Source organism: Pyxicephalus adspersus, chromosome 2 (genome assembly GCF_032062135.1).
Source record: "Pyxicephalus adspersus chromosome 2, UCB_Pads_2.0, whole genome shotgun sequence".
Taxonomy (NCBI): Eukaryota; Metazoa; Chordata; class Amphibia; order Anura; family Pyxicephalidae; genus Pyxicephalus; species Pyxicephalus adspersus.
In genome coordinates, this window is record NC_092859.1 from 59,664,012 (window position 1) to 59,676,507 (window position 12,496).

A 12,496-nucleotide genomic window follows, 5' to 3' on the forward strand; every position below is an offset into this window, starting at 1 on the left:
GCTGCTCCGGAATCCAGAAGCGCCATCTCCGTAAATCGGCCATCGCCTAATGACAAGGTTACTGGCAGAGTCAGAGGAGGAGAGGAATTACCTTCACCTAGGGCTGCCTCTCCCATGGACCCTAGGCTCGGAAGTTTCCTGGCTTCTGGGGACAAGTGCGGAGCACATGATCAGAACTACCACAATAGAAACAAAGTCCTTTGGCACGGCGGTGATTGTGCTCCTGTTCAGACAGCCTAACCCGATCGACCTGCATGGGCTCAGGGACTGCCATCAACATGGGAGGCAGTGTTCTAGAAGCCTGCGGAGGTGAAAATGCCAGATGACTAGGACCCACTTCACCTGCCACTTCTCTGGCACGTTACTGGAACCGTAAATCAATTCGAGTAGCCAGGGAGATGAGGTCATCCAGGGAGGAAGGAACATCCCAACCAGCCACTTCATCTTTAATTCTCCCACAGAGCCCCTCCCAAAAAGTGGCCACAAGTGCCCCATTATTCCAGCTGAGTTCTGAGGCTAAAGTATGGTACTGGACTGCATACCGGCCCGCAGATTGCTTTCCTTGACGCAACTGCAGCAGAGAGGTTGTGGCAGAAGCGATGCGACCAGGCTCATCGAACACCTTCCGGAAGGTCTCTAGGAAGGTCTGTAGATCCATTATAACTGGGTCGTTCCTTGCCCAGAGGGGATTGATCCAGGCCAGCCCCTCCCCAGTAAGGTGTGACATCAGAAAAGCCACTTTAGCTCGGTCAGAGGCAAATTGGTGAGGTCAAAATGAAGAGTAGATTGATTTATGAACCCCCGGCACTGCTTGGGGTCACCACTGAAATGTGGGGGGAGCTGAAAGACGAGGTCCAGAACCTATTACGTAGGAAGGAGGCGGGGCAGGAACTGAAGCAGAGAAGCTTGATGGCGCTGGGTTGGCAGATGTCAGATCATTCAGGCGCATATTCACATTGCATAGGTAGGACAATATTTGATCCTGACGCTCATGCTGCTGAGCCAACTCCTGGCGTAACTTTATGGTACTGGGGTCGGATCAGTGGAGTCCATGGCCTGAGCAAGCTGTAGTGCATGCGGGTGTGGACCCACTGTGCCACTGACTGGGTATGCTCCGAAGGGGCGTAACTAAGCCACTACCTGGTCTTCACTAGAGCCTCTGATGGTGAGGATAGGCTTGGGCCGCAGGGTAGCTGCCAGGTCCCACTCCAGAGCGACCCCCAGGTCAGTGGCAGCTGACCAAAGGGGTCAGGGTATTTGGTGCAAGCACCGAGGGGGCTTGCGTGGCCAAGAGGGCGGTGGCAATCAGACAAAGTCCAAAAACATAATCCGAGGTCGGGGTCAGGCGGCAATCAGGCAAAAGTCCATAAACATAATCCGAGGTCAGGGTCAGGCGGCAATCAGGCAAAAGTCCATAAACATAATCCGAGGTCAGGGTCAGGCTGCAAACAGGCAAAGTCCAAGGTTAAGTAAACAAGGTCCAGTACACAGCAAAGCAAACAGAGGAAGCACCTTTGCACTAGGAGTTTAGACAAGCCAAAACCTTGAGATTGCTTACGCAACTTCCTGTAGTAGGAAGTGCCTTTAAATACTAGCAGAGATCCAGCCAAAGGCTGTAGAAACAGAGGGCGTGTATGTGTTGCCTCATAGATGAAGAGAGGCACACCCACTCCACCCACTCCAGCTCAAACACCAGTGCAAGTCTCCAGAAGGATGAATACTCTGGCATGGAACACAGGTACTGGGGTTACTCTACCTGAAAGATAGGACCCGGCGCCCGTGCCTGCAATTAGGAGCAGTGGCGCCGGCACGACCCGCAGGGCTAAAAATAATCGATAACAAATCATGCATGGATGCTGGCCAAGAAGCATCAACTTACATTTAGGGTAATGCTGTACAGAGTTACTGGGGACGGCTAAATCAGTGCATCCCTAAAGTTCAACCTGCATTAAATTTTAAAAATATAGGTAAGTAAATATAGAAGGTATTTGAGTAATTTGAAATTTTTATAGGTGGAGTGACTCACCATGAGGTCTAACTATACTGTGTAAGTGAGATGGAGTGCAGGAGGGATTGTTTGACCCCTGCTATCTAAAACCTGAGTTGTAAGTAGGAGAAAGTATGTTTGTTGTTCAATTGTCATATGTACACAATTATTAGTTGATGGGTAAAAACCCAAAATATGTTTGTACTTACACTAGTCTCAGCCTTTGCAAAATTTGAGAGATTTCAATTGCTGTATCATAGTGTATTTAACCAATCCAACTGAAAGTCAGAAGGAAAAAGGTTTAAGAAACTGTATTCACATGAATCCACCAAAGTGGTGCCTTGTCTATATATTTAAAGTAAAATTCAAACATAACTGACCTAAATGGTAGTGTCAGTTGATTTTGTTAATGGATATGCAACACGGTCAGGGCTTAAGATGTTAGTAGGCACTGTTGGAAACGATATAAAGACCATGTACAAAGTGCACAGCAAAAAGCATATAATATTACCTTGCACTGAAGACAGGGAAACTTACATTGTCCAATGCAGTCCAATCTATCACTGGTGGTGTAGTTATATTGAGTGGTAAGGGCTAAACGATACAAAGACCATGTATAAAATGCACAGCAAGAAGCAAATAATTTTATCTTGCACTGAAGACAGGAAAACTTACATTGTCCAATGCAGTCCAATTCTATCAATGGTGGTGTAGTTATTTTGAGTGGTAAGGGCTAAATGATAAAAAGACCATATATGAAATGCACAGCAAGAAGCATATAATATTAGCTTGCACTGAAGACAGGAAAACGTATATTGTCCAATGAAGTCCAATCTATCACTGGTGGTGTAGTTATATTGAGTGATAAGGGATGAATGAATAGACAATGAAACTCTGTCCCAATTTCCAAATATAAAAGAAAGTATAAAGTGCTCGTAGGATAGACTAAAAAGTAAAATGTCTAAATTGTTGTGGGTTTACAAATGTCATGTAGAGCCAATAAAATCCATTCACTTACTTGCAATGTTTAAGGAAAGATGTTTTATATGCTTAAGAGTTGGAAACACCAAACCTCCAGCTGCTGGTAGTAAGAAGCTGCAGATGTAATTGGTGTACAGCATTACCCTAAATGTAAGTTGATGCTTCTTGGCCAGCATCCATGTATGATTTGTTATTGATTATATGTATATACAAGGTTATGGCTTTACCCTTGTTTATGTTTAGATATGTTTCTGTCTGTACTGGTCCCCTGAGGAAGCCTAAAGGCAAAACGCGTTGTGACCCCATTGCATCCTTCTTCTTAATATTAGCAGGATCACCTTGTCTAGATCAGAAATAACAAACCACCCCCCTGGTTTTGGGTTATGATAGGGTGGTTTTTTTCTACTGTATAATTGATGTTTTGTTTGTAAATCATTATTCTGTAATTGTACTTATAGTTTCACTGTATTTAAGTCCCCTGACCCAGGGAACAATAGTGAATTTTATGACTAAACATTTTGCCACAACAAACAAATACCCTGTCTTTTTTCTTCTCTTTACTGCATTTTGAACCATATTACTATAAGGGTATGTGGCCTTCTTTTTGATTAGCAGAGATTGATCAGCATTTTTCCTCTTTTTGTTTCAAATTTTGTTAGATAACTAGTAATACATATTAAAGTACAAGGTGACCACTTAAATAAAATGTAAACCAAAACCCAAAATGGAAATAAAAATCAAGAACAAAAAGAGTAATGCCAGATAAAGTTATGCCACTCTAGGCTAACAACTTTTGAAGAACAAAGACCTGAGAGAACAAAGAGTCCTGCTCACCATAAATAGTCAATACACTGACAACAGTCTGATAAGAACAATGGTCAGCTTTACAGTAAATAGTTAACAATGGAGGGTGATATCAAGGATCACACCTCCGCAGGAAACAAATGGGCTACAGCTACAATTATTCCCGCCTGAACAGGGGAATAAAACTTAACCACTGCTGACAATAAAACAAAAATCTTAAAATGCAATGGCTAGCTGAACCATGCTCATATTATATCAATTTAGAATGCTTTTGTCCAAAACAAAAAACCAAATCTCACTATATGTACTTTAGTACACCAATCAATCTTATTAACAACTGAATTCACCAACTAATGTTAATATTAACATCCACTTATCTTGGGATTCACTGAAGATAGCATAATAGTTCCCATATCTCAATAATCCAACTTCCTATAACTTGCTTTGTAACAACAAACTTCAGTGAGGGGTTCTTAAACAATACCTTATTCCTACTAACAACTTCAACAGTTCCTACTGAGAATATATCCCAGTTAATGATCCCAAATTTATCCCTGCTAATTTAAACCGGTTTATTAGAGGTACATCCAATACTTTTTTTTTTTTTTGGGGGGGGGGGGGGGGGGGGTTCTATACATATGTGGAGTATTATACAGCAAATACTCAAGCATGCAATGATGTATGGCCTCTTACCAATACCCATGCAGCATAAAATATCACTGATATCACCTGTGGTCTCAACATGCCTGAATGGCTGACTCAGCCTGTATCACTTATCTCTAGTTTTGCATTAAAAAAAAAATAGAAGCTGTTTGAATGAACCCTCTAATTTGTGTCCCAAGTCTATGGTCGCCACTGTTGATTTTGGAATATTTATCTGCATAAATATGGATATTAAATCCCCTATCAATGCATATAGATATTCAATAAAAAAGGTTCATGCACAAATGATAGCTAGTCACTTAAACAGTTAAATTAAGAAAACAAGGTGAAACATAAAGTACACAGCAATATTGTTTGATATACAGATATAGGAACTTCAATCAATGATATATACAGCACATGGAAATAGGGTTATTAGTAGTAAACCTCTGTAATAATCTAATAATGCTTAGTACAATACAGCAAAACAATATAACAATAATAACATAGACATATAATAGACAATATAGGAATGCATTCAGGAATGTCTTATAGCTACCTGTAAAGATGTAGATGGGTACCCAGGAGCCTGATTCTCCAAGAACTCCGCGTATTATTAGAGACCCCCTAGGAGGGCCAGAGGCCAGTACAAAGATAAAACAGGTTTAATGTTTAAACATCAGCAAGTGCTATCAGAATAAAAATATAATTTTTTTTTTTTTAGAGAAATACAGAAATGTTTCTAGCTTTTTTGATAGCAAGTGGGATCACAATGAAATATTTGTATATTTTTAGAGTAATACAGACATTTTTCCTGGCTTTTTCTATAGATAGCAAGTGGTATCAGAATGAAATAATTGTATTTTTGGGAGAAATACAGAATTTTTTCCTGGCTTTTTGATAGCAAGTGCTATCAGACTGAAATATCTGTATTTTTTTAGAGAAATACAGACTTTTTTTCTGGCTTTTTGATAGCAAGTGCTAAAGTGCTATCAGACTGAAATATCTGTATTTTTTTAGAGAAATACAGACTTTTTTTCTGGCTTTTTGATAGCAAGTGCTATCAGACTGAAATATCTATTATTTTGAGAGTAATACTGAATTTTTTCTAGCTTTTTTGGTAATAAGTGGGATCAGAATAAAATATCTGTATTTTTTTTAGAGTAATACAGAAATTTTTCTGGCTTTTTCGATAGATAGCAAGTGGTATCAGAATTAAATAATTGTATTTTTTTGGGAGAAATACAGATTTTTTTCTGGCTTTTTGATAGATAGCAAGTGCTATCAGAATGAAATATCTATCTTTTTGAGAATAATACAGAAATTTTTCTGGCTTTTTTGATAGCAAGTGGGATCAGAAAGAAATATCTGTATTTTTTGAGAGAAATACAATCATTTTTCTGGCTTTTTTGATAGAAAGCAAGTGGGATCAGAATTAAATCTCTGTATTTTTTTGAGAGTAATACAGAAATTTTTCTGGCTTTGTTGATAGCAAGTGGGATCAGAAAGAAATATCTGTATTTTTTGAGAGAAATACAGTAATTTTTCGGGCTTTTTTGATAGAAAGCAAGTGGGATCAGAATGAAATTTCTGTATTTTTTGAGAGTAATACAGAAATTTTTCTGGCTTTTTTGATAGCAAGTGGGATCAGAAAGAAATACCTGTATTTTTTGGGAGAAATACAGTCATTTTTCGGGCTTTTTTGATAGAAAGCAAGTGGGATCAGAATGAAATATCTGTTTTTTTTTTAGAATAATACAGAATTTTTTCGGGCTTTTTGATAGATAGTGTAAGGAGTTGAGGAATTTTTCTGATTCTTGAAGTTAATCATTTTTGTACTTTTGTTATGTTTTGTAGATGATTAAATTATGTTGAAACTAGTTGTACTCTTCTTATCAGTAAAAGTAGTGTTCGCTTCCCCCCTTTCTGCCTTGAAACTCTTCCTTTTCTTCCTACTGCCATATATCTGTTACTTTGACAAAAATATCTTGTTCTAGGAGAACCACAAGGACATTTGTCATGTCTGCTGATTGTCTGTAGTCATGTGATCATGCACTGATCATGCTTTCGAACTGTTATAATAACTGTGTGCAAACAATAAAGTTTTGAGAGTGTTCTAACCACACATTAAATTGCGTGTGTTATGTACTCTTCCAGCGCTGTAAACAGAAGTGATCAGAAAGAGGGAAAAATTGTTCTGGGATAAATAGGAGATCGCCTTAACAGTTTGGTGTCAGAAGTGGGATATCTATCTACCTTAAAAAGGCCAGGATCGGGTAACTAGAAATTTTCTTTTCTACTTCCGCACTCCCTTTTGTCCCTGTAGATATCTTACGAACTAAGCACTGTGGGAGTGTAGACTCACTCGTAGAAGGACTGGGTCCTTAGGAGGATTTGGGAAATCTTTTATTGAATTTGTGCACACTGATGGCTTCTGTTTAATGTATAGAGTATAAGAATTTTGTTGCATGATTTAGAAAAGTAAGAAATATTGTATATAAGATAAGTTTGTGTACTAATCTGATTGCCAAGGTGAGGTTGGGTCAATCCTCACTGCTGCGGTTGCCTCGGGCTAGCAGTAACGTGACCTAAGCTGCATTTTGGTAAGCAGGAAGTCAGCTAGCACTGCAGCTACCTGCTGAACTAACTGAACTAACAATAAGTGTGCACAACCGTCTGATATTTATACTGTAATTTATACTATGGGGAATTCCCAAGGTAAGGAGAATTCCACAAAGGAGGAACAGCTCCCAGATCCACATAAAAAAACATGTAAAGAAACACACTAAAATCAGACAGAAACAAAAACTGTCACCCAGTGACGAGGATATTCCTTATAATATTCCAGGGGGAAACTCCTGTTGATTTTGTAAATCGCAGAGCAGGAGACTATTACACTGACCCTTTTACATTACATTTGAAAAATTGCACTGAAAACTTTAAATGCCCTGACCCCTTCTCACTGGACAGATCTTTTCTGCCATATTAGTTGTATTTTAGGAATGTGTCTCAGTAATCAAGACGGATGGGGATATAAATTAGATCCACAAGTTCCCGAGTAAGTCTGGTATACTTTGAAAATGTATTGGAAAGATTACAATCCCCGTAAAGAGAAAACTGTAACGAGAAAACTAAGAAAACATCCTCTATTCCACCCACAACACAAAGGAGAACATAGGAGGATGAGGATTACAAGCACAATATCTGTCTAATACAGTCCGTGCAGCAACAAACCGTTAGACAGGATTTCCCCTCAGCCCCTCCTCTTCTTACCAAAACACAGACCAAGCAGTCAGATATTATTACCACCACCCACTAGTCCTACATCACCCAGTAGCAGCGGCTACACATCATCCGCTGTTGTGTACTCAACCCCAAAAACTTATGTGGGACCAAGTACATAATGAATTTGTTAGGATACATGGAGATAGAAAATTAAAGGCCACAGCATTAGCGTGCAAACAGAAAGCAGGAGAAACAGTAAGTGATTATGCTTGAAGGTTTAGGAAAGTGTGGAAGAAAGAGGCAGGTCTAGAATTAGGAGGAGATTTGAATGTTGTTTTTACACAGTCACTGATTAATAGATTAATCCCTGAACATGCTAAAACTGCCAAAATGATTATTGATAATTGGAGCATTTTATCCCCGCAGGATATAATAGGACAATTGTTAACTAAAGACGTGGCAGGTTGCTTTGAGCTACCTAAACCGTCAAAACCCCATGTGCAGGGACTCCATTATTCAGGGAAACCTGGAGGGTACAGAGGAAAAAGTCGAGGCAAAGGAGGTAGACAGAACAGGAATGACGATTGAGGATATGGAAATGTTAGAAGGAATCAAGCATGTTTTACCTGTGGACAGGAAGGTCATTGGGCCAGGGACTGCCCTACACACCAACAGCAGTCAGTACAACAGCAAACACATAGCACACCAATGCAGCCACATTCAGCTCACAATTACAACCTTAAAATTAGGACAGTTCCTGACAGACTTCTTAGTAGACACAGGAGCGACTAGTTCTGACCTCCGATCCTGGTCAGGTCCATCTTCACCTAGTGGGCCCTCTGTAGGAATAAACAGGGTCATCACCCCTACAAGATGCACACCTCATATTCCCATATGTACAGTACATGGAGAATACATTACACATCACTCATTCAAGATATTACCGAGTTGTCCACTGGGATCTCTGGGAATGTCACTGGTTGTTGACTGGTTGTTGGGAGGGATTAATGTCAATACAAACCTGCAACTGCCCTTTTTGGATTTTCCAGTTCCTGACAGCACATGGTCCACCAGACCATATGACGTGGGATTCCTGAACTGCACCTCATATACAGCACTCACAAAACCACATACACCAATATACCAAAAGCAGTACCCTTTAACAAAAGGCAAGTAAGATTTCTTAGCCCCCATGATTCATTCTTTCTGCCAGCAAGGCATACTTAAGAAAACCTGCTCTCCTTATAATACTCCAGTAAATCCTGTCAAAAAGCCAGATGGCTCATACCGTTTTACACAGGATCTCAGAGCCATCAATGAGATGGTCACGCCCCTGACACCAGTCATGCCAGATCTTAGTACCATCTTTACAGCAGTCCCGCCCGAGACCCAATTTTACAGTGTTATTGATTTGGACAATGTATTTTTCTCCATACCATTATCGCCTGAGACTCAGCCCCTTATGGCTTTCGTTTTCATGAGACAGCAGTACACCTGGTGTCGCTTGCCCCAGGGTTTTGTTGACTCACCCGCAGTTTTCTCAATTGCTCTCCAGCAGGTCCTTGCAAACTGGCAGCTGCAGCATGGTTCGACTTTATTACAGTATGTTGATGATCTATTGTGTAGCCCATCGCAGGAGGCATGTCAGAAGGATACTGTTTCATTGTTGTGTTTTTTGGGAAAGGAAGGGCAGAGGGTGTCGCAGAAAAAAGTTCAGTTCTGTCTGCAACAGGTCACATTCTTGGGAATGCTTTTAACCCCAGGATCCCGGCTGCTAGCCCCCAGCCGTGTACATGCCATTACCAGTCTGCCTTACCCACAGACAAAGAAACAGCTGCTCAGCTTTCTTGGCATGATCAATTTTTGCATACACTGGATTCCTGACTGCTCATATTGGGACTCACAGCTCTGTCCCAGTACCACCCCCAGTACCCCTAACAACATTCAATGGTCTGATGAAATGACTAAAGCATATGTGGTGTTAAAAGAATCCCTGACCTCTGCCCCTGCATTGGGAATGCCGAAATTCAATGTACCATTTGTATTGTATGCAAGATCGAATTGTAAAACCATGGCTGCTGTGCTTGCTCAGATGCATGGAGGTAAATTGAGGCCTGTGGCATATGTCTCTAAGATACTGCCTGTTACTGAGCAAGGCATGCCAGCCTGTCTGCGTGTGCTGGCAGCGTGTGCAATGGCTGTAGAAAGTGTCTCACTTCTAACTTTGGATCACGAGAGGATACTTTAAACATCCCATGCTGTACTACACTTGCTAAAGAATTGAACCATTCAGCACATAACAGCACAAAGGTCGGGTGGGTATGAAGTTATCCTAACATCCACTGCAGGATTAAGTGAAAAATATGCTTCTGCTACCAGCGGTTCTGTCGCTGTGCTCATTGCCCTCTTAGGTCTTAAAGGGCCAGAGGATGAAGTGCCAGAGTCACACTCATGCATCACTGAAATACATAACACATCAACACCACGTTCAGACTTATCCACAACACCCATTCCTCTAGCAGAAAATGTTTTTGTAGATGGATCTTGTTTGCGACCCTCTGACAAAACTTATTTAGCTGGATATGCCGTGGTACAGCTCCCTGACACAGTCCTTGAAGCCGCCCCACTCCCTGTTAACTCTTCTCAATCCGCAGAATTGATAGCACTCACCAGAGCCTCTGAAATTATGGAAGGAAAAGCTGTAAACATATTCACTGACTCCCGCTATGCTTTTGGAGTCGTACATGATTTTAGGGCCATTTGGCAGCAAAGAGGTTATACCACAGCTGATGGAAAACCCATTCAGCACTCTGCATTAATTTCAAAATATTTACAAGCCATTCACCTCTCCAATCAAATAGCCATTGTCAAATGTCATGCACACACTTCTTCCAATTTCTTCTATGCCAGGGGCAACAGACTAGCAGGATTTCATGTCAAAGCCGCTGCTCGGTCTACCCGGTAACACACTTACACAATTCTCGGTAACACACTTCTAACACAATTATAGTCCTTTGCCACCCCACAGGTCATTGAATTCTGGGAAAAGGAAGAATTGACCTTAGATTTCTTTGGAATCTGGTCAAAAGGAGGGATAGTTGGGCTGCCCCAAATAGCAGTACCCCTCATTGTTTTTTAAATTCACAGTATAGGACACAAAAGCATTAAGACCACAGCACAAGAAATAAACAAGCGATTTTGTGCCCAGAATTTAAAGGAATACACACAAGCCATACTTTCCTGTTGTTTAACATGTGCTAGAAATAATGTGCAAGCAAAGAAAGCAGGACAACATGAACATTTGTTACGTCCACAGGGTCCATTTCAAGAGTTACAAATTGACTTCACACACATGCCAAAGGCTTCCAACAGATGTCAGATAATGTTAGTGATTACAGATAGATTCAGCAGATGGGTAGAAGCTTTTGTAGTCAGGAAAGAAAGCAAGGACAGTAGCTAAGATACTATGCAAGGAGATCATCCCCAGATTTGGATGCCCAGTGAGAATAAGCTCAGACAATGGCACTCCATTCACTTCTAAAGTCACGGAGGAGATTTAAAAAATGATAAACATAGAATGGAAGTTCCACATCCCTTATCACCCCCAGAGTGCTTGAGTAGTAGAAAGGATGAAAAAGACATTAAAAGACAAACTTAGGAAAGCAACTGGAGGGACATTCCATAAGTGGGACCAATACCTACCAGCCATGCTAGCAGAAATAAGAATGACACCCAATCCATTTATTAAGCTATCACCCTTTGAAATTTTAATGGGACGTCCATTCCCCACCCTTTGGACCAAAGAACCCCTTCTCTTACTACAGGGGGACACAACAAATTGAGGATCAATATGTAGCTAAGTTATTTGAAAAACTGAACAGCAACTATGGAGATATCTCTCTCTCTTTTCCTCTCCCTACAGATTAACTGACGCAGCCATTCAAGGGTTGGGTTGGTCAAAGCTATGCACAAGCACAAATCCTTGGATCCGCCCTTTGGACCTCCAGTCGCGGTGCAAGCCATCACTAGAACAGCCGTGCTGACCAGTGGAGGACCCACCTGGATACACGTTTCAAGAGTGAAAAAGGCACCGCCGATCCAGCGCCAGGATGATGCTTCTTAACCCACGAGTACCAGCCTAGTTGCTTGTCTGCAGTTTTGGAGCCCTGATGATCATATTATGCCTTGTTTGGGTCACAACAACTTGCCACTATCACCCTCAAGATTTGCCCTTCATTAGCCTCCAATCAAGCCAAAGCCTATAGAATGACTCTACCCTGTCTATGCACTGGTAATGATTTGAGTATAGTGACTGGACTGACTTCCGTGGTAACAAATGGGAATGTTTTGCCAAAGAAATATATAATAGCTCTAGTTTTTGCTTATCTGATATGCATAGTACTCAAGATATGTTAACTTCTTGTTTGATTGCTGTGTACACTCCAGCCAGCATACTGCTTAGACTCTTTAGCAATATATACAATGACACTGATGTTACTGCACGGGATATACGTTTACTCAATAACCCGTATAACTTATGCAACAACTATGATTTTTACACATACTATAAATATTACCCAGGGAGATGTACGTTACCATATGATTTGTAACCCCTCTGAAATACCCCACTGTAGGATTATAGTACTACAGAAAATCACTCAGCTCCCTCAAGTTATGTATGTCCAAGAACCTGGAGCTGTCTATTTGTATGTAAAGGAACAGAGGTATGAGGTCAAGTAGTTATCCTTTTTTGAAGGATAAAAAGAGGGAATGTAAGGAGCTGAGGAATTTTGCTGATTCTTGAAGTTAATTATTTTTGTACTTTTGTTATGTTTTGTAGATGATTTATTTATGTTG

General features: G+C 40.7%; 1 protein-coding gene across 1 annotated transcript in view; it reads left to right on the forward strand.

The window, feature by feature from the left end:
* Nucleotides 1-12,496, forward strand: part of LOC140323614 (putative nuclease HARBI1) — an 84,509-nt gene that overhangs the window by 55,150 nt on the left and 16,863 nt on the right. The gene's annotated exons all lie outside the window — the stretch shown is intronic.